The following is a 6,731-nucleotide window of genomic DNA, read 5'->3' on the forward strand; positions in this document are numbered from 1 at the left end:
GCATTCAACAATGGAATTGGAGAATTTTCAATTTTTTCACTTTCATTCATTATTTGGTGACAAATAGTTGATTTCAATCATAAAATTTTCAATCCAATAGTTCATACGACATCAATAAACGCGGAAGCCATTCAGCGTCCACAATGAAATTATTTATGAACCCATTCCCGTCCACTTATCTCCTCCGACATGATTAACCCCGTCAATATAAAACCCGTAAAACTCGTGCGTTCATCACACGAGAAGTGCACCTAATCGCCCAATCAATAACCACGATTTTCCCTCTAGTTTTCCAACTTCCCCCTCGAGCCTGAAACTAGATAATAATCTGATTCAGAGAGACAATGCTCGCGCGATTTCTCTTCATCGTGGAAACGTATATGTGCTGTCACACGCGTGCGAAAGCCCGCGTAATATGACCGGAATACCGCCGGGAAGCCGAGAGTATAATACTTGTTCTTTCCGCTAATGAAGTAGCTCATTCTGAGCCTATGGGATTCCCCCGATGGAAATCCTTTCACGTTAATGTGGAAAATTGATAGAAACGCGTAATTATGTTCAATCATATGAACTCTATTACCCTTCTTATATTTCCTCACTTCTTTTGCACACATGCAGGTGCATATCCATTAATTTTCATGTAATTTCCTATCTCACTTTTTGTATTTAGTCAACATCGAAAGAAAATGTTTATGGAAAACTTCAATATAATTCCTAGGACAGTCGTTAAACAATTACATTTCAGTAGCGAAATGGTAAAACGGCTTAAGTCGACTTAGCTCTCATCTAACTTTTTGAAGAATATCTCCGAATCTAAGGCAGATGACGAAATTTTTGTAATGACTTTTTTTCTAGAGCGAATTGAGTGCTATAGAAAAGGTTTTGTTAAAAATTTTACTATCTTCCTTAGATTCTGAGATATTCATTGAAAACTGGAAAATCGTCAAAATCGACTTGAACCGTTTTACCACTTCGCTATTGATTTGAATTCTATTGAAATTCAATTGAAACTCTGCTGAAAGTCTAGTCAAAATCCATGGAAAATTCAATTTTTAAAGATCAATTCTAATGAGAATCATTGCAATTTTGAAGCAGTCATTTATAACAGTAAATGACTGCTTCAGAAAAGTATAAAAGATAAAAGTCAATAGATGTCGATTTTTCTACAGAACCTACGCTGTTGTGATTTTTTCCGCCAGAATTCTCGGGAAAGAATTTTCTTAATTTTTCCCTTAGGATTTTGTAATAAATATCAAAATACAGTGGAAAAAATGAAAAATTTATTGCACTTATTAACAAACGATCGATGAATATTACTCCTTGAATTATAAAATTTATGCCTAAGAATTTTCTTTAAAAAAATCGTAAAAAATACAGATGCCTATACATCAATTTTCATGTAGTTTCCTTCCCAAAATTTTGTACTTAGTAAACATCGACAAAAATGTTGATGAGAAAATTAAATATAAAACTCGTTCGTTAAACAATTACATGAGAATTCTACTGAAATTCAATTGGAGTTCTATTGAAAGTGTATGTGAAGATTCAATTTGAAAAAATCAATTCTATAGAGAATCTCTGTAATTTCGTAATAATCATTGGAAAGAAAAAAGTCAATAGATGTCTATTTTTCTACACAACTTATTCTCTTTAATTTTTTCCGTAAGCATTCTCGAGAATGAATTTTCTTAATTTTTACCTTAGGATTTTGTAATGAATAACAAAATACAGTGAAAAGGAATCAAAAATCTACTACAGTTTCAATCAAACGGTCGATAAACATTACTCCTTGAATTAGAAAATTGATTGCCAAAAATTTTAATAAAAAAAATTTGAAGGGACTAATAATAGAAGAATAATATAATTCGAATAGAAAAATTTGAATCCATTGACATTTTTCTATGAACTATCCGTAAAAGAACTAGCCGTAAAGGCTGCGAAATTCGTTGTAGAAACCAGCAAATTACAAATAGAATTTTCTAGTAAAAGCGTTAATTTTCCCCTTGAATTTCTTCATAAGTGAAATGAATCCAGAATGTAAGGAAAAATGTCAGCAGACCTTTTTTGTAGAAAATTTCATGGCCTACAAAAGAGAATCCTCACCATTTTTCCTAGAATGAATAGCATGAGAATAAACTTCTCTCCCAACTATTTGTGCTAAAAGATATAATTCTGAAAATTATCAAAGAACCTCTTCTGTGCAGTAGTCTGTTGATTGCGAGAGAGTTCTAAACGTGGTTCTCAAAATGCATCCGATATTTGCAAGATAATGTATCCTCTTTTGTTTTATTCATGGTGTATCTCCATGTTTAGCCATTCGAGCTGTGAAATTGGAAAAATCGCCTGGATCATGGCCTAGATCCTCTCTCATCCATTTCCCATGATCTAAAATACATCATCAATGTGTGCCATCAACCTCAAATTGCCAAAAATGAAAGAATCCTCTCCCTTCCCGAGTGATTGTGCCCTGAATCCTCTCTATCCAATAACATATGCTTCAACTCTCCAAAGACGCCATTCCCCTCCAGGGAGATATTCTAACATGTACGAATTTGCTCGCCGATGCGTAAACACTGTCACCTCTCGTTCAGTAATTTCAACAATGCGAAAACAGGGAATAAAGGTTGCTGACGAGTTGCGTGTATAAATAGCATGGAGGTAATGTGCTGTGTGAATAATAAAAGTAGACGCTCGAGTAGTCACGATGGCTGACACACAAGAGTGCAGTCAATGGCACAAGAAGGATAATAGGTACGAGTGATGGTTTACTAGGAGGAGGAAGTGGGTCGACTCGTGAGAATCATTTCGTTGGCCTGAGAAGACGCCCCCGTAAGCAAACTTACATTTTGCTGATGACTCTGTGGTTGAACGTGTGCAACAGTTTTTTTTTGTATTATCAACCATGAGTTTTGGGGCTATAATCATAGGGGAGATTCAGATCTTCCTCGTTCAGTTTTTTTGATCAGTTTTTTGTCAATTATAGTTTTTTTATACTTCGTTCTTCTTATAAATAAAAAAAATCGTTCTTTGGTTTCACTTCCGCATTTATAAATGTCTAATTGAGATCGAGGAACGAGAGAAACCGAAGGTTTCATTTTTAGGTTTCTTTTATTATTAGTATTTTCGTGATGTTTAGTATACTGTTTGAGAAATTTTAACAGTTTATGGATAGTTTAGGAGTAATTTTCATGAGAGTGATTTTAAATTCGATTTAGGGAGGAAAAAATCGTGGAATTTTAATTTTTTTAAGAAAAAGGAAACGGGAAATCCAGACTTCACTTGGAGTTTCAATCAAAACGTGAATATTTTGTACCAAATTATGATGAATTTTCAAATAATTTGAAATTCAAGAATGCATTTGCCTGAATTTTCCTAATTTCTAGTCATTATCATAGAATAATTGAATTGAAAAAACACGACTGTGTGGCGCACTTCGTAGCAGCATGAGATTCACAACCTCAAGCTCCCAGGGAGCCTATTCTCGAATTGAAATCGTATGTTCGACTTCAACAAGTCGCATACGGCCCATAAGGCGCACCATGAGTCGCATGCGACCTACCGAAATCGAACGCACGATTTCAACTCGAGAATAGACTCCCTGGTTCGAGCCCCGGCCGGGCCAAAATTCCACAACAATTTTTCATCACAAATTTCCACATAATATTCATCTGAAAATTTAACGCAATTTTCAAACCGAATTTTCCACAGATTTTCCAAGTGAAAAACCCACTCCACATTCAACATTCCCTGGCTGAAGGCCCTCCGGCGATGGCCGCGTTGGCAAGTTAACCCTTGCAACGAAAAACCGGTGAAATTAAAAATTTGAATTTGAATTGAAATTTACAGTTTACATTATTTTCTTCCATAAAATTTTCAGTGGAACTATAATGTGATACAAATTTCCAAGCAATGTCTCGGAAATTTCACCAAAAAATTTTGAACAGTATAGATTCCTTTTTCATAAAGTTGATTGACAATGAATGATTGTTTTGATTGTTAACTTTTTATTCGCCTTGCGATTGGTTGATGGATCAATCAATGATTTCGATGACTACGAGGATGTTATTGTGCGTTACACCGCTCACTTGAAGATGGCCGCGCGCGTCAGCACGCATGATTGCCTAGTCACTTCAAATTATTCTTTCCAAATCCCGTGAGAAAAATATCTAAAACAATTGCTACACAATCAACATCATCTAAATGACATTCTGCAACATTCGTTTTGTCCCCAAATTATCTTCTCCTGAATAAATAATGGAAATGGTTTAAACATCCAAAAACCTAATTTTCTTATGTAACATCGATTTGGAAAAATTATTTTTGGAATGGAAAATTGATTGTTCATAAGCTACGTATGTAAAAATGTCGTCATCTTGAGAAATAGCAAGTTTCCAATCATTTTATGAATCTTCCTAAAACCGACAGACTACCCATTTTTTTAAAATAACTTCAAGATTAAATCTTCAAAGTTGGATAATAATACCATTTCCAAATGTTCAGTAACTTGATGTGGAATGGAGTTTGAAAAGAGACTTTGATATTTATTTATTAAGTTCGATGTATACCCTCTCGGGTTTTTACATTTTGTTTCCCCTCCCATTTTCCCCATATAAAGATCTGTTATACAGTGTTACACATGTTACACAAAAAATACAAAAACTCAAAGTTTACAAAACTAGTAACAGTTATCTTTTAAATATTAGATATTACAAAAATAAGAATAAGAAAGAGACTTTGATATTTGTCTACAAATATTAACCCGCCTCTGGTCACCCTACGCCACCCAGCGACTTTAACGTTGCCAAATTTACTCTACACTGCCCGGACGTGTTTGACGAGTTTCTGGCAACGTTGTATGACGGCCCATTTCATTTAACATGTGAAAAAAAATCTTCTGTTGGAAATAATTTATTTTCCTTTGGAATTTCGGAAATTATATTTTTCTAAAACAGCTATAATGTGTTATCCACTTCAATTGAAAAAGTCAAATTTCTTTGAATTTTTCCGGTTATTCAGTGGTAATTAACGAAAACCGACGCGCTACGACATTTCTCTCACATGGTGACAAATCTAGAGTTAAAAAGTATTTCACCGAATGAAGATGGCAAAAGTACTTGAGAGAAAAAAACCATCAATTCCTTCTTTTATGACAATTTTCGTATCACTTAAGACCATGGAGGTGGTCCTCAAAATAAAATCAAGCGATAAAAGAAAATTAATTAACATATTTTCGTTGCCAGTCAAGTGAATGAGTACACACTCAATGTCCCGTTGCCGCGTCTTCAGCGAGAGTACCTATATTCGCATAAAGGTGCCGGAAGACACGAGTATAAAACGTAAGAAAGTGAAGAAAAGAGGGAACTGGCATTCACCGTGTATTTCCGTTCGTGACAACTACGAGTAAACACACCGCAACGACGATCTCACGATAAATTTTCCGTTCGTCTTTTTCCCTCCATCCGATTCTCCGCATGTACTTCCCTGCGTCTCTTTGTTCATGACCTTCTCTCCCGCGCTTTCCTTCGGGCTTGAAGGGGAGAATGCTCCGGAAGGCAAAAATTCGAACTACTTACAGTTCAACATTAGTGGGTAGACTTGTAATTGCCCGTAACGTCCTTCACTGGGTTTTATTTTTTATTTTTATGGGATTTTCCACTTGCATTTGGGGCTAGTGAGTGCTCTGCTTACTCCTTTGGCCGCGATATTATGCATATGGCGACATGGTTCAAGGAGCTTATGAATTTAGTAGTCATATTATTACGTGAAACCCGTATTCAGCAGCAATTCGAATCATTCTTTCATCTTAATCCTCAGGTTTACGGGTTTAGCACAGTTCTTGTTGAATGAATTTTTAATTTTGTTGACCTTTGGATGAAGTTTTCAAACGCAACTGCTGCCGTGTAATCTTCAATTTACATGGTATGATTACATTGTTGTATGAAAATTTATCATTTTGAAACATTATATGGGATTAGAAAGCTATAGCCAATTAGGAAAAACCAAGAAAACATGAAAATTTATGGTATCTTATTCCTTTTTTATTATCTATTAAAGTGCCACTTAACAACGTCCTCGCACTCACTGTCAGAGAAAAATTGAAATTTCATAGACAGTCGACTGATAATTTTCAGGGGAGTGATTAAAAGCAATTTAAGGGAGAAAAAATTATGAAATTTCTGATTTCACTGAAAATTCAATAAAATTCCTAATTTTAGAACAGCAATGAGATGAGAATTCCTCAACCCAATTGAATTTTCAATGCAATTATGAATATTCAGTGCGGAATTACGATGAATTTTCAATTAATTGAAAATTCAAAAATACATTTACCGGAATTTTCCTGATTTATCTACTAATTTCACGGAATAATTCAACCGAAAGTTATAGTTGTCATTGATTTTTTCATGAAGTCGTGAATTTTCAAAGACGAATTTCCAAAGTGGAACTAAAAGGAGATAAAAATTTCGGAAAAGTGTACCGGAAATTTCAGTCAAAATTTTTTAACAGTGTGATAGAAAGCATTAGTTATTGTTAACAAGTGGATTTGGTTGGAGGCTAGGGTCTATTTGGTCTCACCAAATGTTCATTCCCTAATAATTACCAAATGCATATTTGAGGAGCCTTGTTTGACTCGACTTTAACTCTACCATTCCTCAATATTTAACGGATGTTGCTTGGAATAAACGAATCATTCTATCAGTGCGGCTAATTTTTGTGTGTTCACCCCCCAG

This window comes from Diachasma alloeum, unplaced genomic scaffold (assembly GCF_001412515.2).
Source record: "Diachasma alloeum isolate Michigan unplaced genomic scaffold, Dall2.0 Dall_scaffold_00299, whole genome shotgun sequence".
NCBI classification, from domain to species: Eukaryota; Metazoa; Arthropoda; class Insecta; order Hymenoptera; family Braconidae; genus Diachasma; species Diachasma alloeum.